Source organism: Cuculus canorus, chromosome 4 (assembly GCF_017976375.1).
Source record: "Cuculus canorus isolate bCucCan1 chromosome 4, bCucCan1.pri, whole genome shotgun sequence".
NCBI classification, from domain to species: Eukaryota; Metazoa; Chordata; class Aves; order Cuculiformes; family Cuculidae; genus Cuculus; species Cuculus canorus.
In genome coordinates, this window is record NC_071404.1 from 48,978,297 (window position 1) to 49,002,025 (window position 23,729).

Below are 23,729 nucleotides of genomic sequence, written 5' to 3' on the forward strand. Positions count from 1 at the left end.
GGGACATTCAGCATACCCTAACATGTTAACACACACACACACAGATACGGACAGACAGAGGGACATGCAGCCCTCCTGAGACATGAGTGCACACACATGGACAGACAGACACAGTGACACACAGCACTCCCACGACACATGTGCACACACGGACAGACACATAGTGCTCCCGTGACCTGCGAGCACACACACGGACAACGGACAGACAGAGGGACGCGCAGCACTCCCGGGACCCGCGGATGCGGCCAGAGCCGGGGACAGGCAGCACCCCCGCCCCGCTCCCACACGGGCACACGCTCCGCTCCAAGCGCCGCCCCGCACCGCCCCCGCCTCCCCCCGCCCGCCGCGCGCACACACGCACACCCACGGCCGCGGCATGACGGACTGACGGACGCACGGACAGACGGACGCGTTGCCGCTCCGGACCGGTCATTCCTCCCCCCAGTACCGGGAGGGTCGGACCTTCCCCCGGCGAGCGCCCCGGGCGCTGGCGGAGCCCGGCGAGGTACGGCGCCTCCCGCGGGGCTGAGCGATGGGGGCGCCTCGCCGCCCGGGGGCGAGGGCGACGCGGGCGGCTGTCAGCCCGGGGCAGCCCCTCTTTCCCCGCCTGGCCTCGCCTTCCCCGCCGGCGGCTCCGTGCGCCGACCCGCGGCGGAGCTGATCCCCGGGAGCGGCGGGGGTTGGGGGGGGGAGGCGGATCTCGGCGCCCGCAGGTACTGTGGGGAGAGGCGCGGGGCTGCGGTGCGGCACAGCGCGGGGGCCGCGGCTCTGACAGCCGGCTCCGGCCTTGCTCCTGCAGGTGAAGGGGAAGAAGATAACATCCCTTTTTTTTCCCTTTGCTTTTGGTGTGTCATTCCCCATACCCCCTTTTCCCCTCCTTCTCCCCACCCCCCTTTTTTTTCCCTACTTCTCCCCCTAGCCTCCCCTTCGCCTTCCCTCCTCCTAGTTTATTAAGCACTCCGCAATTAACCTGTGCGGGTGACGAGGAGAAGCGGTTTCACATACGTGAATGGGTAGGGCCGCCCCTGCCGATCGTCTGTGGCCTTTGGGGTTGGCTTTGGAGGCAGGAGCTGGAGGATGCTGCTTGTGTTCTCCAAAATCGCATGCTTAAAAAGCGGAGCAGATGGCGATGGTAGTGTTTGTTATGGAAGAGGTTTGTGACAATCCCGTGTTTCCTGTAGATAGTTTTTGTGTTGCCTCTCCTGGCTGAAAGAGGTTCTCTTTCACTTTTGGCAAGGAAAAGAATGTCGCTGCGAGTTGTCTTGCAAAAGAACGGGGTGGTTCTGCTTTTTCCACAGAGAAGGGACACCCCCTCTCCCCCCAGCTTTATGTCTTCCTCTCACCTTTGAGATTGACAACAGTAAGTGCTTTGGCATAGAGAGAAGCTGCGGTACGCTTTATTTTCTTACCACACACCTTTATAGTTGAATATAGCTGGAAAGGAGACTTGAAATCTTCTCTTATCCCTTTCTATGCTAGATGTGTTTTTCTATCCAGTATATATCGCACTTGAAGTGTTAAACTCTCAGGGGGCACGGAGGTGGGTGTGTAAGGCAAGGTCTACTAGTTACTTCAAAGAATTCTCTTTGCTATGCTTAAGAAGGAGAGAAAGGAACATGCTGTAAAAGCAGCCGAGGAATATATAAAAGTGAAATATTAATGAACTGGAAAAGCTTAGATAGCAAAGACATTGCGCCTCATCATTCAGGAGGCTTCTTGTCCTCTTTACAACTCCTCATTTTACGTGACGCTGTAGTACAAATGCAGTTGGTACAAAGGACGGCAATGTTTGTATTTATTGGGCTAAAAGTAGTAATAGTACATAATTTTCTTTTGCGTTGGTGATCATCTCTGCAGTGGCTTGCTTTAGCCATGAGTTTTGAGGCTGCCATAGGATGGAGAATTATTGTAGAAACAGTAAAAAATATCGCAAGAATGTTTTCTTAGAAAGGGAAAGGGATGACTCAGACATGGAATAACCCAGAGGAACAATTAGTCTTAAAAGTCCTTTTAGAGACATCATGACAACTCTTTTCACCCTGAAAAAAATTTTAAAAAATTTTGAAAAAATGCTATTCCTCTCTAGCATCCCTAATGGAGAGCAGCATCCCCTAAAGAGGTGTCAGTGTTTCAGGAGGAGGTAATACATGGCTGTCCAGGACCTGCTGAAAGTATATAATTCAAACAAGGGATATTTTCTGTAAATTTGGTTTCCTTTACAACTTGGAGTCTGGAGTGCAATGATCCTCAAGGTCTGAAGAACTTGCCTGGTTTGGCTTGCAGGGATACCAAGTGCAGCAGCTTTCTCTGGCAGTTCCGGGGGGAATTCAGTTCGGTAGGAAAGTTCTTAGCCCACAGGGTGGAGTCCTGTAGCCCTGACTGTAGACCCTGGCAGGACTTTTTGGAATAGCTGTTGCATGTCAGCTTGAGCAAGGCCTGCCTTCTGGGGAGCTTGGTGCAGGGCCTGAGTATGGCGATAGACTTGGGGAGCCCTACCAGAAGGAGGATTTGGAACAGTGTGTGGGTTATGTATCACGTCTGGGTTACAAGAGACAGCGTTTGATAATTAAGTCTGTTAGTCACAGAAGATGCTGAAAAAGCATCTTGTATCTTTGTGTCTAAGCATATGGTTGTGTGAGATCACGATCTCTCTCACATACTGCCTAAGTTGTATGTGTGTGGTTGAACTTCTCCCTCTTGACTCAAGCCCAATACCTCATATAAGCCTTTGTAGTTAAAAGCTGGATGCTGTGCAACTGAAAATATTATTTAGAAATGTTTTTATTTGCTAGATGGAGTGTTTAATAAGTTGCAAGAGAGATGTAGAGATGTTGATCCATCTGGACAAATTCCTACTCTTCCATGAAGGTTCATAGAAGATACAATGGCTTTGTTAGATTAGCCTGTTCGGAGTAGTTGGAAGATCAGAACTGCAGAAGGTTGATGTATTTTTTTTTTTTTAATTTAATTTTATTTTATTTTTATATCATGGTGCGAATTGCACAGATAGAAGTCATGAAGAAAAGTATTTTGTCAAAGTAAATGAGGATAGATTTTGAAAGACATAAAAAACTGCATGTTCTGAGGACATGACTTACTCACGGAGTTTGTTCCTGAATTGTTTTCACTGTACTTCTGCAGGTGTCCTAATGTAACGAGACTGTGTATTTACCAGGTGTTAGAGGCCTTTGAGGCGAGGTAAGAAGTGAAAGCTGCACAGTTGTTTTTCTGAGGTTGATACAAGTAAAGCATGAGATGAAATAGCATTTCTATGCCAATGAGAGTATTAATGGAAAAGAAATCGTACAGACACTTCAAGTCAAATTTGTAAGCCATGCATACTTTATTTTTGGAGCAACCACCAGCTTGTTAGAGGATGTAGTTCAGTTCTTCCCCTACCTTGCAGAAGTTACTGCTTTTTACAAGATTTAGTGTTTTCAGGTCTCCCCTTACAAGTAGTTTTGCTACAGTTGGAGGGGCTTGACATGAGTGTTAGGAAGGAAAAGGAAATGTACAACATCAATAATGGCAAGTAGAGGCTGGGTTAGTTTCCTGAGGAACAACTATGCAGCTTCATCAGGTTTTTATCATTACTGCATTTATTTGGCAGTTTTCTGCAATGATAGTAAACTGGATTAACTTGATAAAGTAAATATGCTTTTGCATTAGATCTTAGTTGTTGACTGTGCTGGCTGTGTGAGAAAAATGTGTAAAATACACAACTCATAAGCACTTAGAATGCATAGTGTGATTGGTACTTGTAACATTTTATGTATATTCCTGTGCTTCAGCAAGGGCCTATAACTTTGAGATTATGGAAGATGTAGACATATATTTTACATGCAGATATATAAAACCTGTATAGCTGTTTGCTGGTTAAACGTGTGGTTGCTTGTACTTACTGCTTTTTGACTTGTTCTCACTGTGTTACGTGTGTTGCTTAGGTTATATAAACACACACACTCTGTGACTGAAGGCTTATAGTGTTATTTCTTGATTGTGTAGCAACAAAATGTTAATGTTTACTACAAAGTTTTACTTCTTTTACCTGAAATGTGATCTGTCCTCTTTAGGACAGCTGCTTTATAATAAAATAAGCAATAAGTAAAAGCAGAAAAGTCCTGGATGTGGAAAAAGCAAGAAAATTGTAGAATGACTGCAATAGTCTGTATTTTGTATTCTGTCCCCAAATAAACTGTTGAAGTGTATTATAAGATCTGAATAATGATGTTTTGTATCTAAATGTTCTGAGATGAGTATAGATGGTAATGTTTTTCCCTAGTTGTTGCCATGAAAGCCTCTGAGTTTTTGAGGTATGAATGTGTAATTATTTTCTTTGTAGATCACAAATGGAGGCAGTGATTGTGTTGAAGTCACACAGCTGGTTTATGATAAAGACAGTTCAACCCAAATACGCATCCTGAGTCCCACAGTCTTGTCTTAATGACTTAGCTGTGTTAGTATGTTCTGTTTTGGTAAGTTTACACCCAAATCCTTCAGCGGGATCTGTGAAAAGTTTCTGTATCTGCCAAGTTATGCAGCATTTTCTCTGTAAGGATTAATAACTAGTGGATTATTTTTTTTCAGTCTAGGAGAAAAGGCTTTGCTTCAATTTGGTTTTGTTGTTAAGTTTTAGAGAAAGCAATTCAGCACTCCAAGAATGTAATGACACTGTTACATTATTTAAGGAAATACCACTTAATTTTTTATAATGCTCTAGCATATCAGGAATTTGAGAATCTAGCTCAGTCAGTAGTGTTTCTGAGGGTCACAGCTGTTTTCCAGTGTGAAGAACCAGTTGTGCCAGACTGGTAGGAAGCTTTTAAAAATACTCTTTGCCTATACATTTTGGTAGTGCAAGTCATTGCTTCGGAAGATATGTTGGTTCCAGTGCATTTCCAGCTCTGGCTGTCTTCTTCTCTGTTTTTGCTGCTTCTGCTCTTGTTTTCAGGCTTTTTTCTGCTCATTCTTTGCTGTGCCGTCTTGATGTGATCTCTTCAAATGTTTTAATGTGAAAGTAGCAGCTCTCAAGTGATTTCTTGATTTCTTTTGTGTAGTACAGTAATATTTACGTATAGGTGAGCATATAGAAGTATTCAACAGGTTCCTCATCTATATGTTGCTTGTTACGTAGTCCAAGCCTTGTCATTCGAGGCTGAACTTGTGGAGCAATGACACGTGTGCAAATGTCACTTTCCAGAGATGTTGACCTGCCATTGTTAGCTACACCAGCAAAATCTCAGACCCTGAGAAAGACAGTCACTTGATAGAGCCAGAATGTGGTAGGAGAGGTGTGCTGTGCCCAGGTGGTAATGGTAGTAGCTCTGCCCCCTCTGCAGGTAACTGAATATGCCAGCATTTTGTATGTGCTTTGTATTTTGTGCTTCATGCTGGGTAGTAGCTCCAAATTCTTCAGTGTCTTCTACCTCTATTTATTGCTGTGATGGAAATATAATATAGGCATATTTCTAAACTATCCTGACTGATTTATGTATTCATATATTAAAGTGTATTGTATTAATTTTTTTACTATATGGCTGGTGACGAGAGGGGAAGAGAAGAGTTAAGTTTTGCTATCAGCTCTTGGAGAAGTTTTGATCATCAAAGCCAGTGGCAGAACTGCTCTTAGTTTGTATGGGAGCCTTGGTGGCTTTTATAACTTTAAAATATGCAGACTGGATTTTTGATGACCAACTGAACATGTTGTGGTACAACTACAATAGAAATAGAATGACAGTCAAAATACCAAAAATAAGATTGCCTTTCATTTTCTTTATTACTTGTCACCATACTTATTACTTTAGTCTCTCTATTGTTGAAGGGAGGTGACTCTGCGAAAATAGCAGTGGGGAAAATGAAGTGGCTTTCTCCATATTTATTTAAGTGAAGTGTTGCTGCAAGTTGGTGTACATTCTTTCATATTACAGGCCTTTCAAATACCTTGAGAGCAGGTCGTGCATTCAGCTATGGATGCAAGGTACTATTTCTGCTTAAAACAATCAAGTAACTATAGATAATATCAATATATATTACATTTTTAATATTTCTTGATATTTAATGTTAATTTTTTGGGGTGTCCTGGTTTTGGCTGGGATTGAGTTAATTTTCTTCACAGTAGCTAGTATGGGTCTGTGTTTTGGATTCATGCTGGAAGCAGTATTGATAATACAGGGATGGTTTTGTTATGGCTGAGACGTGCTTACACAGAGTCAAGGCCTTTTCTCCTTCTCACACTGACCCACCAGCAAAAGGTTGGGAAGGGACGCAGCTGGGATAGCTGACTCCAGGGGTATTCCTGACCATATAACTTCATGCTCAGTATGTAAGGCTGGGGGATGAAGGGATGAGAGGGTGGCGTTTGGAGTGATGGCATTTGTCTTCCCAAGTAATCATTACATGTAATGGAACTCCACTTTCCTGGAGATGGCTGAACACCTGCTTGCTGATAGGAAGTAGTAAATGAATTCCTTGCTTTGCTTTCCTTGGATGTCTGGCTTTTGCTTTACTTTTTAAACTGTTTTTATCTCAACCCACAAGTTTCCTCACATTTACTCTTCCAATTCTCTTTCCCCATCCCACTGTGTGCTTAGTTGCCAGCTGGCATTAAAACACACAGAATCTGTAGGAAATGGCATTTACAAATTGATATATAACACAAATATTAGTTTTGGTATGCATATGGAAGTGCAAATGTTGTATAATCCCTTGTTGCAGGAGTACTTCACTATATGGAAAAGAACAACCCATGTTGTATGTGGAAGTACACCTGTATGTCTTCCAGAGGCAGTCTGGGAAAGTCTTCTAATTGCTTTATGTGGATTCCTTCTATTAGAGGTTAATGAGCTGCCAAGGATCTTGAGGTGGGAGAACCATGTAGATATCTTTTATTCTCCTTTCCTAAAAGTAGATGTGGCATAAGGAATGTGGTATGCAAAGGTAATAGCAGGTTCTGCTCTCACTGTGAGGTTTAATGGTTTAATGAGGTTTTTAATGTTGTTTAGTTTTGTGTGAATACTCTAGCGTTTTGTAGCTATAGTTAGTTCAGTGAATATGTTGTAGGTAGAAGACTCAAGCATCCTAATTTGTTAGTCTTTTGAACCCATTTTCTTAAATATAACAGATATGGGGCTAACGTTTCTCACAGAGTTTAAAAGCCAGTGGCAAAGCCACTACTGATTTTAATGAGGCCCTTATTATACCCTTAAATAATACTCTAGTGTCTGTTAGTTTGCTTTGTATAGCATTTATTTTTCTCAAGGATTGATTTGCAAAACATACTGAGCATGTACTGTTTCAATGTTTTTTCTTACGTCATTGAAATCATAGTACCTCTAAGTTTATAATTTTTTTTCATACAGTGCGTTGAGGGTCAGCAAGAGTAGGAGTAGGAATTTCAGAATGATCAAGGCATTGGTAGTACAGTTAACATGAATAAGTTTAGTGTGTCTGAAAATAAACTGTTCTGTGCCTATGGGCACCTATTCTGTACTAATGGTAATTAGGTATGGGCACAATATCAGGTGGGAAACAAAACATTTAGAGTTTTTTTTACGAAGTCCATCTGGAGAAGAGATTAAAAAGACCAAGGATGTTGAAATGTTTGCCTAGATTTTAAATATTCAGAGGCTGATGAACAATGTGAAGGCAGGAGAAAGAGTACAAGGTATGGAAAAAACCTGTATTTCAAAATAAGGTTGAGAAGATAGTGTTGGAAGACATGCACGTGGAGTAGATGGAATAGTAGACGGAAAAGGAATACAGAGATTAGTTCATCATCTGTTAAAAATTGACACCACAAATGGCTGCTTCGTATCTGCTAATCTTTATTTTACTGCTAGTAAACTCTGGGGCGTCTGCTGAGATGGGGGAAGAGAAAGACATAGAGGAGAATTGATGGGGGATGAAAGGAAAATCAGCTGTTATGTTCTCCCAGCTCTGTGCCTTGGTTCTGCTTTACCACAGGAAGGCTGTTAGAAGAAATTCAGGGATTAGTCGCATTCGCCACAAGGTAATCTCTATCCTCTCTAAGCCCTCATTGTAACATCCTGATCATGGTCAAATAAGTTTTTGGTGGCTGACTGCCGCAGGGTCTCAGCAGATTTCACACCAGTACTTGCTCATGGCCTTTCATAAGGGAGTCTGTTAATGATAGTTTTTGTTGCAGATTAAACTTTTAATAGGCAGAAATCAGAATCGGAAGCTACAAAGCTGTTTCAGACTGTCAGATCTGCAGCTGTTATACTTGTGTGTATTTTTAATGTACAGAAAAGTTAGTTTCAAATTTTAAAATTGTTTGACCTGAGACAAGGGAATGCTTAAAACTACCGTATGTGGCACTGCTAAAGGCCTAATAAGTTGATTATGCATCTGCATCTTCTTTGTCAGGAGACGTATATCATTTATAGTTATTGTAGTTTCAGATTAAGAGTGGTAGCAGGTGAAGAGGACTAGGGCATTAATAGGACATGAATGGAGTTTTTAGGTAAGCCATGCAGGGATACATCATGTTCCCTAGACACTGTGAGGGTCAGTTGTTTGGATTAAATGCTGCGTACTTACGTGTACAATACAGATATTCTTTGTGGAAAGTCAGAAGGTAAGCTGTAGTGCTTTCAGTTGAAAGCCACGCTCTCATCTAGGTGAAGAATAGTGAATGATTCAGAAAAAAGGATTTCTTTTACTTACTTGCACTATTACAGTAAAATCCAAACATAAGTTCATGGCTTTTAAAATCTACTCTCAGATCTCTAGATACTTAATAAATGAGGGACAGAAAATAACAAAATGAAACAAAAATACTGCTCATCCTGGTTTTAAGGAATTTAATATTCCCTAAATTCAGTTTTGAAAGCTGTATGTTAGCAGTACACATGTTACTTGTAGCCTTAGTTTAAGTGGGCCTGAGGATGGTACTAATAACTGAAGAAGGTGAGCAAGAAGTTACTATTGGAAAAGGGGTGTGAGAATTTTAGAGTTCCTGTTTTCTCATGCTTTCATTTGAATCTGTTTGAGATGCTACAGTGTAGTTATTTTATTGTGATTCATATGCTTTGAGAATAATGAAGGGAAAAAATGTGTGTATAAAGGAAGCAATTCTCTGCTCACTTTAATGATCCTTTTTCCCTTATATTCTGCAATTGCCCAGGACAATACATACAACTTCTAAAATGCTGAAGTTGAACTCCAGAGAAATCGTAAAGCACTTAGACAGCACTATATCTTTATGCAGCATTTTCTAAATATAGGCTAAGTCCTTGTCATAAAGAGTTAGTATAGTGAAAATAAAACAAGACTTGACATGACACAGAACAGCTTGAGAGAGGCACGAGAGCTGTTGGTGAGGAACTGAACAACTGTTTCAACTCAAGGATTTGAGGAAGGCACGAAAGGACAGTGAAGATGGCACACTCCCCCAGTTTAAAAAGAAAAAAAAAAAAGGTGCAGGACTTGAACTCTTTTGTTGTCCAGGTTTTTGTTACTGGTTTTCAGAAACCGCTATTTCTTTCCAATTTAAATAGTAAAAAACCCAGAAACTATATGAAATCTAAGGAGACTTTTTTTAGTAGAAAAAAACCAAAGGCATAAAATGCTGTTTACCTTTATGTGCTTATGGGTTTAGATCCTCAGGTGGTGTTATGGTACTGCTTCCTTCAATGGAGTCATATGCATCTTTTGCTTTTAGCTTCTGTTTGGCCTTGTGTTTGTTAGACTGAGCAGTGACTGCTGATGGCTGAGGGACAGAAGGGTGGAGTAGGCAGGCTGTTGAACTACACTGCCTTTAGCACTTCTCCCTTGATATGTTGTTTGCTCTCCTCTCGTTCTTCTTCGCCTGGAAGTTGAAATGGAAGCTTGCAAACATTTGGTAAACTGTCGTCAGAGGATAGATGAAAACATAGTAGGGTGAAAATATAGCTTATTTTTATTTTCTATGGAAACAGTACTTGCTTTTGTACTGTCCTGTTGTATTGTTTGTATACTAACCTGCACTAGGTATTTTTAACTTTTTGGTTGCTTTCAGCAATATTTGACAAAAAAATAGAAGCCTTAAAACCTTAATTAAAGTTTTAGTAAGTTTTGAGAAATCGGAGGAAAGAGAAAGAGACTCATGTAAGTTCTCTGGCTGAGAGAAAAGCTGCTTGGTTTGCTCATTCTGTGATCAGTACTAGAGAGAGGAAGGAGTCTTGTACGTGTCCTGGCTGCTGGGAGCTTCTTCAACATTAAAATAAACTAACCACAGGATGCAGATCTGTATAGGCCTTCTTAGATCTGGTGCTCATAATGATATGTGAGAAAACAGCCTGAGTGGCTTTCTTTCTTGATGTTTTTGTTTGGGTTTTTTTTGTTTGTTTGTTTTTGTGGTCTTCCTCCCTCCTCCTGAGTTGTTTTCATATCACCTTTTCCAAAAGTGTAGGTTGGAGCACTCGTGCAGGGTGTTGGACTGATGACTGCCTGATGAGAATTGATTTGTTTAAGCCTGTATGCTATGTCCATTTACACTACCTGAAGATTTGGCTTTGTATTTGTTTAAAATGCTTATCTACCTGAAGTCCTCTAGGAAGCATGTTGCAGGTATGGAGTTTTGTTAAACTAAGCTTTTGACTGAAAAAGTAACGTTTTATGTCTTTGAATTACTATTTTCATTGACACCCAGCAAACTTATTGGCATAAGCAAAGAAGGCCAGACTTGATAACTGCTTGTTGTCTGTCATCAGAAAAGCATGGGGAAAGCCCAAACAAACCCTGTGGTAAAGAGGGTGCAGTTTAATTGATTTTGCATTGAACTAATGCACATACGTGTTTGGTAGAGCAGAAGCTGTGCCAACATAGTGTGCTGTGTATTGTGCTGAACATCATAGTGTGCTGTGTATTGTGCTGTCCATAGTGTGAGTAACTGAAAAAAGATCCTAGTTACAGATACCAAATCGAAGATGGGGAAACTAGTAGAACTGTCGCTATTCAACATCTCCATTGTATCTCTGGTTTAAGGAAGTATGTTAAAAGTAGAGAAGTGGTGGAAAACTTTGGATGAAGGCATCTGTTTTTCTGTGCAATAGCAAAACACTTACCGCTTAGTTGAGACTACAACATACAAATATTTGTATTCAATTAGTACACCATCCTACTAAAGTCTTTTAAGTGGTTTGCTACTTTAGTAGAAAATGAGCTTAGAAATAAAACAATAGAGTCTTTGTGGCAAGAGAAGCTTAACAGCTGTATGGAATGGTAAGTTTCAGTATTTTGGCCTTTGTGCTAATATTTTTTGTGCTAATATTGCAGCGCTACAGACTGGGGGAAGAATGGCTGGAGAGCTGCACGGAAGAGAAGGACCTGGGGGTGCTGGTTGACAGCCAACTGAGCATGAGCCAGCAGTGTGCCCAGGTGGCCAAGAAGGCCAACAGCATCTTGGCTTGTATCAGAAATGGGGTCACCAGCAGGTCCAGGGAGGTTATTCTCCCTCTGTACTCAGCACTGGTGAGACCGCACCTCGAGTACTGTGTTCAGTTCTGGGCCCCTCACCACAAGAAGGATGTTGAGGCTCTGGAGCGTGTCCAGAGAAGAGCAACAAAGCTGGTGAGGAGGCTGGAGAACAAGTCTTATGAGGAGCGGCTGAGAGAGCTGGGGTTGTTTAGCCTGGAGAAGAGGAGGCTGAGGGGAGACCTTATTACTCTCTACAACTACCTGAAAGGAGGTTGTGGAGAGGAGGGAGCTGGCCTCTTCTCCCAAGTGACAGGGGACAGGACAAGAGGGAGTGGCCTGAAGCTCCGTCAGGGGAGGTTCAGGTTGGATATCAGAAAAAAATTCTTCACAGTAAGAGTCATTGGGTACTGGCAGAGGCTGCCCAGGGAGGTGGTCAAGTCGCCTTCCCTGGAGGTGTTTAAGGAACGGGTGGATGAAGTGCTTAGGGACATGGTTTAGGGAGTGTTAGGAATGGTTGGACTCGATGATCCAATGGGTCCTTTCCAACCTTGTGATTCTGTGATTCTGATTCTGTGATTTAGAAGGCATATTTCTGAACTGTAGGTGACCACAATTTATGTTGCAGAACATATGGAATAAATACTGAGGAGAATAACTGTTGTGGTTTTACGTCAGCCAACAACTAAGTACCACACAGCTGCCTGCTCACTCTGCTCCACTGGAGTGGGAAAGAGAATCGGAACGGTAAATGTGAGAAAACTTGTGGGTTGAGATAAAGACAGTTTAATATGTAAAGCAAAAGCCAAGCAACCAAGGAAAGCAAAGCGAGGAATTAATTCACTGCTTCCTATCAGCAAGCGGGTGTTCAGCCATCTCCATGAAAGCAGAGCTCCATCGCATGTAACGATTATTTGGGAAGACAAATGCCATCACTCCAGATATCATTCCTTCATCCCCCAGTCTCACATGCTGAGCACAATGTCATATGGTCAGGGATATCCCTTTGGTCAGTTGGGGTCAGTTGTCCCAGCTGTGTTCCTTCACAACCTCTTGTGCACCCCCAGCCCACTTGGTGGCGGGGTGGTGTGGGAAGCAGAAGAGGCATTGATTCTGTAAGCACTGCTCAGAAATAACTAGAACATCCCTCTATTATCAATATTGTTCCCAGCACTGATACGAAGCACAGCCCCATACTGGCTACTATGAAAAAAAAAAATATCCTAGCCAAAACCAGTACAGTGACTGTGAAAAATAATGATATGTTATGAGGTTTGGCACAGTAACAACAGCAAAAACCTCCTCATGTGGTTATTTATTTTGGAAAACAGTTTGGGCAGGGCACTACAGTGTTTATTCAAGAGCGTGTTTATTCAAGAGCATGTTTATATATAAGTTGAGGTTGGTTTGTTTGTCAGACAGGTGTGCAGTGCCATGTTCCTGCAAAACCATTTGCTGAGCTTGTGTGCAGAAAATGCACCTCTTTATTAGAATGAAAATTTCAGGTAGATAAACTGGTCTGCAGGATACAACAAAGTGACTTGAGAGTAAAGCATCCTTTTAAAGCTGGGATTTTTGCTTTGGCACCATGATATTTTTACCTTCGTTCATGTTACCTGTTCTTCAGTCAGTGTTGGTTGCACTTCAGTTACCCTCTGTTTATTGTATGTGTGTATTAGAAAGACCTTTTGTAATTTATCAATTATGAATGATTGTTATTCAGGAAAGTTGTTTCATGAGCTAGTTTATTATCTTGAATACTGCAGACCTATAATACTTAGGGGTTTACCAGAGGCATTTAATGAATCCGTGACAAGAGAAACAATTACAGGAGTGGTGGAAAGAATCCTTGAATATATTATTTTTATTTCCCTAGTGTTAATTTTCACATACCAAAGTAAATTAACCAGAATATGCTGTTTAGATGTCTTATGGATTCCCAAGTCAAAAGCTGTTATGAACAAAATGTAATTCTCTTTATTCCCTGTACTACAATCCTTACTCAAAGAATGCTCTTAGTGAAGTCAATATAACTCAATGAAGTAATATTCTACATATGTTTGTGGTATTAAGGGAAAGATGCCAGTCACTGCAATGTGCATAGGTGAAATTATTTCAGGAGAAATTTTGTCGTGGGGTTTGTGGGTTTTAGTTTTTTGTTTTGTTTTGTGTGGTTGGTTGAGGTTTTTCTCTTCCCCCCCCCCTCTGTTAACTAGGTTTCTGCCATTAGTTAATCAATGCATGAAAAATGTAGAAGTGCTTTTGTAGTAATGAATGCTGGATCATAGCCTGTTATATCTGCTGGGAAGATTTTTATAAAGGGTGCAATGTTTTGTCATGAATCTAGTTTTCAAAATCAGATGAAGACCCATGGAGACAGGTGCTGTGCTTGAATAGAGCGTTTGTGCCTTACTTTGTCCATTTAACACCTGAGGGTTTTTTTCTGGAGAGGTCAGATTTGATGTAAGCTGGAACCTGACTGGAGATGAAACAGAATATATTTTGTATTTATTTGTCTAGGAGTAGATACATACAGAGACAAATTTCGGTGTAATCCTTACACTGTTTACTGTGTTGTGCTAATCTCTACAGCTACATCTGATTACCAAGGAAAAAAAGCCAGTGGTAGGCTTTAAAAGTTTCTGCCATCTGTCCTGGTGCTTACCCTTCGTTCACCCTAAGGATGTATTGTGAGCAGCTTGACAGGCTTCCCGTGTATTACAGTCTTTTATGCGTTTTTTACCTTCTGTCTCTCTTTTGGACTCTGTCTGTTCAAATGGAGCAGCATGTGGATCTTCTGTTTCACCAGAACAATGCAGGTCCTCGGATCCTTTGATTCAGTTGCTTAGCCTAGCAGCTTTGGATTTGGGACCTTCTTTTTATGCTGTATGTGAAACAACAGCTCACGCAGTGAAGTTTTCACAAGGAATAGATCTCCTAGGTCTGTTCCAGCAAGATGGACCATGTGCTTTCCAGCTTGTTCATCCTTCGGATCTTAGTGCTCATGGGCTGATTTTTAGCCTGCATCTTTGTTAGCCAACTGCCTCTCCAAAGCCATACCATGTAAATGGCTGTACCCTTTAGCTAGCTTTCTGGATGGTGTCTATCCTTTATATTCATCTGTCACTTCACTGTTTCTGTGTGTTGGGGAGATCTCACTGGATTTGAAACTACAGGAGGAGGAGGATGGTATATACTTTAGCAAGACTATAGCTTTCTGGCAGCTCCTGCCCTACTTTATGATGCGTATGAGTTTGTGTGGTTGGAAGGAATATGAGTATTTATGATTGCTGTAGAGGAACAGGCTGTTGTCTTTTTAAGAGCTGAGGAAGGCATACAATTCACAAGAATGTTATATCCATGCTGAAGTACTTCATTCATCCAAATCACATTTTGTCAATGTCTTGAGTGTAATAAACAATATATCGTTAAAGCTAGTCATGACCTCCATGGGCTTTTAAGAAAATACTATCATTACTGAAAAGCTGGGTTAATCTCTTCCTAAATCCATAAGTAATTCAGGCTGTTACTGTGGTTTCAGCACTCTTCCCTAGAAAGCACAGACCAGTCACATGGTGGAGATAAGAAAATAACCTACAGATACGAAATGTGAGAAATAATCCCTGTATTTTTTAATAGTCAGTGAATGATTTATTTTAAAGACTTTAAATAATTAAAACACTTCAGAAACTCTTGCTCCTTTGGATTTTACTTTCTAATTTTTTTTTGGCTTATGATAGAGGTTTCAGGTATGTTATTGTTTCCTACCCTTAGGCTGTATTGAAATGAAGTATTAGTTCAAGACATGAAATCGGTGATGTCACTGCTTGGGTACAGTAAAGCATAGACAGCCAAAGATTTTAAATTTTGTGGTGAAAATCCTCTAAAATAAAGTTGTGAGTTTGAGAGAGAAGGCTGTACTTAATTAGGATTTTTCACACAACTTGATGGAAGGAATGAATATTCTCAGAAAATGTAATTATGAAGTATTAAAGTTTTTTTGGTGTAAAGGATTTTTGCCTCCCCAAATACATATGCATTCTCTAGATCAGCTGTGATGTGACAAGCAGTCAAAAATAATATTGGTTAGTTGGTTTTTATGCTTAAAATGTATTATCTGTGTTTACTGTTTGTCATTGGCTATGAGAAATGAAATTAGATGCAAGCAGTTTTTAAAATGGGTATGTAGACTTTGAAGCTTCATTCCAAAATGTGTGGCGAAGGTTAAAAGTCTCTGTGTTTTCAAGGGAATGCAGGACAAGCTGGATGTGAAATGCAGCTGCCAAATATGCAGGAATTCTGACATGAGAATGGTAGACATGGGAAGAACAGTTTTGGGTGCCTGAGGCAGATGTGTGGGCTGTCTGTATCTTAGGAATGACTGTGCCAGATCAAAGTTCTGCATTCACAAAATGTCCTCAAATTAAAAGTCTTTACAGTTGTGGAAATTAAGAACTGAAAATCCTTGCAAGAGCTAGTTATCTCTGCGGTGCCCAAGATAATGCAGTTTTTATGAGCTGACGATCTTATTCTATGAGCTAAGGGAATGCTGCTGATATTCTTCTTGTTTTTTTAAACTTTGATAATCCACTGTCCCATGTGGCCAAACAAGGGAGATCTTATTTTCTACATATCAAATGATAACAACAATTTTTTGGCAGCTGAAGTAATTTCAGATTCTGTAACATGACTTCAGATTAATATTAGGTTTCTTTTAGCTAATGGGATTTTAGCCTCTCAACAAAAATCCTTTCTCTGAGGTATTTGTTTTAAACTGATCTCTCCTACTTTCTTGTATAGCCTGTGTGTGTTATAGTTTGACCCCTTAACAGATAGTGGTGTGAAAAGTGCTGTGGCCATGACTAGCACCACTTCTTTTCAAAACTTTGTTCTTAAACTTTCAGGTTCTAGAGGAACGAAAAGGTTGTCAGTGTATAGATAGTGAGAGGAGTTAAATTTCAAAGAGTAATCTGCACTGCATAATAAGATGAATTCACTTGTACAGTGTTCATTTAAGTAAGCTAAACGAAACGTCGCATGAATAGGAAGGAAAGATTTAGTTCACCCTTAAACTACATGGGAAAAACAGTGACTTGCTGAAGTAGTGGGTATCCTATCCCTGTTTCCTACTGGGCATTAGGCTTCAATGTGTCTTTGGACGGGGTAGTACTGAACAGAACTAAAGGAGGTGGTTTTCCTGCTATATATTTCATTAGTGAGATCGCCTGCTGGAATGAGTCAGTTTGGTGTCTTATGTTGAAAAACAGAATGCCAGCTTTTGGAGAATTTAAAGAGAATTCCGGAAGCTTATTCAAGAATCAGAAAATATTTTACCCTGAGGGGTTACAAGGTCTATTTGTTTGAGTTAACAGGAAAATGAAAAAAAAGGAACTTGATAAATAGGAATATGGAAGTGTGAGTGCAGGTAAGAGGAAGCTTCTTGAAACAGTGTGTTAGTTAGTTATAGTTCAGTAGTTGGAAGTAGAATCACTTCCACAATTTGAAATGAAAGAACTGATTTGTGTAGACTGTTAGATAGGAGGTCTGAAGCTATGCTTATCTTGGTTGCTCCATCCTTAAAATCTGAGAATAGTAGTTATTCCTGTGGTGCACACTCTCACATGGTAAACTTTATTTTTAAGGCTCTGTGATGGATAGATTAAAAGAGGGTTTATTTCAAAAGAGTCCGCAGTCTAGGTATCTTCAATTAAACACTAACATATTCTTAACGTATGCTTCTTTGGAAGCTTTTTTCACTGCTCATGCTGGTTACTCTGAATTTATTTTTTTTACAGCTTAGAGTAGGAAAATGATCTAGCCTCTTCCATCTTCTTGTTCTTATGCACTAGGGGAGACTTAATAAGGAATTTGATGGAGAGAGGATAATTAACCTAATTGGTTTCAATGGGACTTAAAAAAATAAATATAGATACAGTTCATTTTCTCACAGAAGGCTCTTTCCTGAAAGCCTGTATATTAAATTAAAATTGGCTTAAAATCTGTTTGGAGTAACTTATTTTGATATGGCCTAAGGGCTAAGATGGCTCAAGTTTTTGGTGTGAAAAGAGGGACTGGGCCTGCAAAAGTGCTTCCTTCCATCCTTAGCAGCAAATGTCATCCCCCAGGTGACTGCAAAAGTGGCATCTCTGTTGTATGCCAGACTATTTTCAAGGAAAGGTGTTTGGCTGCTAAGTCTGCGATCACTACTGGAGCAGCTGTTCTGTGTCTCTTCCAGGAGATGGGCCAGATGGAAGTGTCCCATGTGCCTGGGATGGCCCACAGGCTGTCCTCTGGATGGTCCAAATGGCTAGCCAGTATTCATAGCTCTCATGCTAGGTTTCTCCTACTAGTGTAAGTGGGTTTTGTAAAAGCTTGCAGTTCTGTTGTGCAAGACTACGCTTAGTCTTGTCCTGAGAATGCTGAATGAAAAACATCAGGCATTTTCCTGACTTGGAAGTTGAGGGATTATGGATTTTGCTAGCCAGAAACTTAAGTTTCTTCTCCCCGACCCTGCCAGCTACAACTGCAGCTGCTTTCCTTGCTGTCTCCTGGCCTTTTGCCTTTTACATCTGTGAATGCCTGCAGTTACATTCTCTCCCTATTCTACATTAACGATCTGTGCCAGGAGGAGCCCTCAGAGACCATGGCTTAACTCTGCTTAGGCTTTGCTGTACAAGCCTGTTGTTAGACAAAGCTTCGCATTGAATTTACATTTTCATTATGGAAATGTGCATCTAATTTCTTTTTTCGGCTAAGTGAAAAGAAACCTGGGTGGCATCTGTTTAATAAAGTACATCATCATGTCGAGATTGAAGGGAGAAATATTTATACTTTCCTGTATCTTAGTATATTGGCTTAGTATTTCTATAGGTGTTCTATGCTGACCTGGAGTTTTGTAGACACTATCTAGTCAGTACATGGCTCGAAACTGTCATGAACATGTTTCTATGTTGGGATTTTCTTGGACTCCAGTGGATATGTAAATATCTTGCTCATAAATTGGAATCCACAGAAACTGAAAGTGAGCTTTACCTTTTTTTTTTTTTCTGATCTACCCAGTTTAAAGACCCTAAGTTAATCAGGTTTCTCTCATTTATTTTCACTGTGGTTCTCTCCTACGATAAAATACTTTGTAGATTTAGGAATTTAGTGTATGTTGTTTTGTCTTTCTTGGTACTTCTCCAAATAGATTTTTATGCCAAGAGCTATATTCAAACACATCAATGTTTCAAGAAGAAAGCAAAGCAAAAAGTTCATGGGTAGTTGAGCCGTACTGTATATAGTCCACCACTTTGCCGCAGCAGAATTCTTCAGAAGATTGTTGTGGTAGCAGTTCATGGGGTGAAATGTATGGAGTACATCTGGCGTGTTTCTTGGCTGGCTGTGAAGTTCTGGTGTTCTTGTGTATAGCACAGTCATAATGCTTTTTAAATATATTTTTTGTGTGCATATGTGTGAGAAAGTTGATTTTATACTTCAGTGTTGTAGAGTACTGTCATAAGGCATAATTAGGCATGCTATAATTAAACTACTACTGAGTTATATAGTTTAGGATGATACATTATTTCCTTTTGGATTGAGGCCATTTCTTTCATGTGGTTTCCATGTCTGTGATTTCTTGTTCTTCAAAATATGATTAAAGACTTAGTAGGCTTACACAGCTAATGATGTAGTGGGAAGTTCAGCATTTTAATGACTTTGAGGCATAAAGCCCCCTTCCCTCTTTTGTTTATTTTTTTTATTAAAAATGTTATTTAATACTTAATCATATGAAAATCTATGCTAATGAAATGTGACAAAATGAAACCACAAAATACCGCATCTGTGGAGAATCTTAACTTCAGATATCTTAGATAGTACAGATAGTTTGTGTTTAAAGATTGTCCTTTGTGCATCAGCTAGAACTACTGGGATGCCATGTCATAGTAACAGATTGTAGTGGGAGCACTGGTTGCTGACTTGAGAGGTGGGTTGTAAGTGTTTTGATGACAATAGGATTTCTGTTCTGAGGACTGTCCTTGTTTCTGCCCAGTCAGTTGTGGCAGACAAACTCCTGAAATGGTTTGGATCAACAGCTTCATTACCATATTCCACTTTCGGTTGTAGTACAAGATCAAGAGGGATCCTCCACTTTGATGGTACCTGCATCAGAAAAGGAAAAACGCGGACAATGAGTGATATAGGTAGAGGGATAGCACTAAGGGCCTGTGAGGAGGGAATGGGAAATGATGTCAAGGAAAGAGTGAGTTTTGTGTGTATGTGTGCAAGTTGTGTGCCAGGAGCTTGATTGTGTGTTAGAGGATGACAATAGGGCTACTGACCTTGAAAGATCCTCTTTTTGCCGTATGACATCTGGGCAACTGTAGCTCTTTTGGATGAACCTGTTCAGCCATGGGGTTAGAGAGTCTTTCAGAGAAGAGACGGCAGCACTAGTGTAATATGAGTGTTTTGCTTGAATGTTCTTTGCTTCTCTTTTTTTTTTTTCCCCCCCACCGAAAAAATTCTGATCAAACTTAACTCATGCTGTGCTTGTGCAGATATGCTATGTAAAACATACATCTTTACATAAGCTTCCAGTCTTTTGCAGGATGGAAGCAAAGGTGTGTGCTACTGCCTGGTGAAAAGAGTTGTGCGCTTCATTTGACTAATTGTTTTTGTTGAGAGATCTTTGCAACAGTGATGATCTTAAGAATTGGTTTAAACTTCTATGATTTCTATCATATGTATAAGTAAAAGTAAGATGGAATAGAACTTAAAGCCAAATACCTGTTCCGCTATAAGAATATATAATGCTTTACTAGAACAAATAGTGCGTATTTTTTTAAGTTCTTTAAAACCTTTTCTGTCTCCTTACCATAGCAATAACACTTAATGCTTACACAGTGCTTGACCTTTCCAAAAGCACTTTACAAATATTAGTTAATTCTTTTCTAAGGTTGAAATAGCTGCTCAGTGCAGAATATAGGCAGGAGCAGTGGGGACACCCACCCAGGAGAGCTGACTTGCTACAGCTCATTATTTCCTGTTGTAGAGGCTATTGTCATAGGTGCCAGCTGCCTTTCATCATCCTTCCCTCTAGATAGCTGTTACCTTGTGGAGTCCACCCTGTGTGTTTCTTAGGGAATTTCTCCTCTGACAATACACCATGAAGTTTTTCCTCCTGTATACTTAGAGGCCCACTGAGATTTTCCACTGGATAACAGCTAATACAGCTGTATTCTCTTAGTGTGCCTCACACCAGGAGTGACTGGCATTTATGTGGTATCTTCCAAATAGTGATTTTTAGGAGTCTTACAAAATTGACATTTTTCCCATTTTGCAGATGTATTAAAGAAAATAAAGCTCAGAGAAGACAGAACTGTAAATGGCATATTGGTCACCTGGCAAATGGCTTCTCCTTAAGTGAATGAATAAGATTGTTTCAATAAGGAAAGCAGAAATGCTTTGAGTTATGAAAAAAAAAACAAGGTTACAGAAATTAAGACTTACAATATATTTTGCATCCAGTAGAAATATATTTTGCATCACTATATCCATACATGTCACATTGGGTTAAAAAATTGGGTTCAGAATATAACTTAATTTCATTACCGGATTGATTGCAATGGCCAAACAATCTAATTAAACACCGACACTGAAAGAGGTTGTCTCAGACCACACCCATCACCATTACTCTGTGCACTTAGGTGGACCTGTGTGGATTTTTGCCAGCAGATGAACTAGCACAAAGCTCTGTTTAAATCTCAGTTGTGTTACCAAGTGCATTAAACAAAGTTCATTCTGAGCACTTCAGAAGTACTGAAACAATTCTTTCCAGTGGTGTGTTTTTTTTCCACAGATACACTAAAACCAGGACTGTTGCTGTTACAGATTTTCCTCACCTCCAGCTGCTGATAGTAGGCATAGCTTCTCTGCCTTTGGCAAGGTATGATTATAACCTTTGCCCTGGGCTTCCACAGCCCTCTGAGCTTCTGTAATAGCGTCCTGGACTGCAGCTTGCCAAGTTTCAATGCACTTGTATGTGTGTCTTGCCCCATCCTGTCAGAGAACAGGATGTCATTTCTGGTAGTCCCACAGGGGCTTGGAGTTGAAAAGTTGAGTAGGAAAGGGAACATGATGTCAGGAGAGGAGGAAAAAGAAAGACAAAATCAGAACAGAGTCATGTTCAAGTGTATCAGACTTTTTTTTTTGCTTGGTACTAAGCTTTTGTAGAGCAATGTCTGCTACAGTTTCAGGAAACGGTATCAGCATTTAAGCATAAAAAAAAAAATGCTTTGATTTTGTTTAAAGGCAATTTTTTGACCTTCCAGAAACAGAAACTTGATTAGTTCATGATTATGATAGATGATTATTTCCTGAGAAGTCAAATAGGCTTAGCTGAAATGATAATTATTTTTTTATCATCCTTTTTAGATAAGAATAATCAGTCCAATATGTTATTTCCTCTCTTTGCTGTCTTTCACTGCACATCTTGGTTAAGGTTTGGACTTTCTGGTGGGCATTTTGCAAAGTAAGAACACAGATATGGCTGAAAACCATCAGTCTGTGGCCTTTTCCAATCCAGTGTTCTGCCTTGTACATTAAAAGATGGCAAGGGCTCCAGGAGGAGTTGCAGATGTGACTCCTACATAGGCATTGCTTTTATTCCTTGCACTTTTGAGATTTGCTAAAGCCCTGGAAGTTGAGATTTAACAAAATATTTGGATAGCATATTGATGTTAAATACTGTTGTCACCAGCGTTGTCTTATCCATAAAACTGAACAAAGAGTTTGACTAATTCCGAAGTCTAGCCTTTACAACAGGTAATGGGCCAGATACCTGCAGTCCTTGGTACCTCTCAAGAAATGGGTGGTAAACCTGAATCACTGGGTTGTAGAGCATCTATGAATGTGCTAAAATCCCATGGAATTACAGATTTTGATCTTTATATGCAGTATTTTAATTGCCCTCAAATGGTAGAGGATTTTTTTTAGTTGAGAAAGGACAATGAGACCCTAACAGCATAGAGTATCTGCAGTGTTGGTCTGTTTGTACTCCTACTTCAAAAGGTAGCTAAGAATGAACGAATATCTGTTGTCAGAGGCACTTTGTGCTAATAAAAATGGTAACCACCTGGAAAGCTAATGTACGTGCGCTGGTCAGTTGTAAGTAAAAGCTCACTTTGTCTTTTAGTATACATCTTTGCTTAATTATGTTCTCCACTTCAAGTCCTCTCCTTTTTTTGTGTGTGCAGCTTTCCCTATGGTGTTATATACTAATGTTATATACCAATATTTTTTGGAAATAGAACTGAAGCAGGTGATACCATTTTTTAAAACACCGGTCTGAGTAGGTGTGATTAAACACTCAGTTCATCACCTCAGTAGACAGCAGTTCCACTGTTGTTCTAATGTATCATTGCACTGTATCAGTGACCCTTGGTTAAATTGGTATCCCTGTGTTTAAGTGAACTGATCAGTGGTGAAGTTCTTAAGTTGCTATTTAGATTGCTAAGGTAATAAATTGTTTACGTCATTGCTAATGATTCAGTATCACACATAGGCCTATACTTTTAGTCTTTTCTTGATGCAGAGAAACAACCACCTTGTTTTCTATCTACTCATACTGAGAAACTTAGCTTGGAAACAGGGTTTTCTCTTCCTTTTCTTGGCAACAAGTCTTGCAGGAATGGTAAATCCTGTGATCAGAGCAATGAGTCTGAAGTTTTTTGGAAGTGTGAGGTCCTGATTGCTGCTTATTAAGAAAGCTGAATTTCTGTATTAGCTAACAGATTTTTTTTAAAAAGTGACATATCGCTGAGATCTCTTAATTACAAGCCCAGGGTTTTTAATCATCTGAATATTACACCTGATATATCTGTACCATTTTTTAGAAAATTATTAAAGTCGTGTTGCGAGCAGTAGCCCTAGCAGCTTTTCAGACATTAAAGGCATCTGTGCAGCCTAAAAAATATATTTCAGAATAGTGGAGTATTAGAGATCTCAAAAAAATATTGCATATGCAAATGAAGTTATGCTTTCCAGTATTTAAGTAGGCATGGTGTCGACCACTGGTCAGTCATGGGTCACCTGAACACCTCAGGTAGTGGGAAGACTGATAATCGGTAAAATTTCATTTTAATTTAGTGTGAGCCTGCAGTACCACTGCCAGGGATGGTGGGATTATTCTATGTTTGTATGCAAATAGATGATTATCCAATTAGTTGAAAAAAAGAAAAAGATTAGAAACCATTGAACTGAAAGATGTTTGGCTTCATTAGGGACGTTGAAAACCATGTTAAATAGTTAAAACTGAATAAATATAGAAAGGTGAG

At 40.0% G+C, this 23,729-nt stretch overlaps 1 protein-coding gene across 9 annotated transcripts in view; it reads left to right on the top strand.

The window, feature by feature from the left end:
- The window catches only part of CCSER1 (coiled-coil serine rich protein 1), a 695,806-nt gene that overhangs the window by 23,951 nt on the left and 648,126 nt on the right, over positions 1-23,729 (top strand). For 5 of the 9 annotated variants that reach the window (XM_054065340.1, XM_054065345.1, XM_054065347.1 and 2 more), the window contains exon 1: positions 340-505. The exons of 3 other annotated variants lie outside the window; for them this stretch is intronic. The gene's annotated coding sequence lies outside the window, so the exon portion shown is untranslated. Of the gene's footprint in view, positions 1-339; positions 506-1,113; positions 1,154-23,729 lie in introns of those variants that run through there. One more of the 9 variants, XM_054065344.1, reaches the window with a different exon arrangement.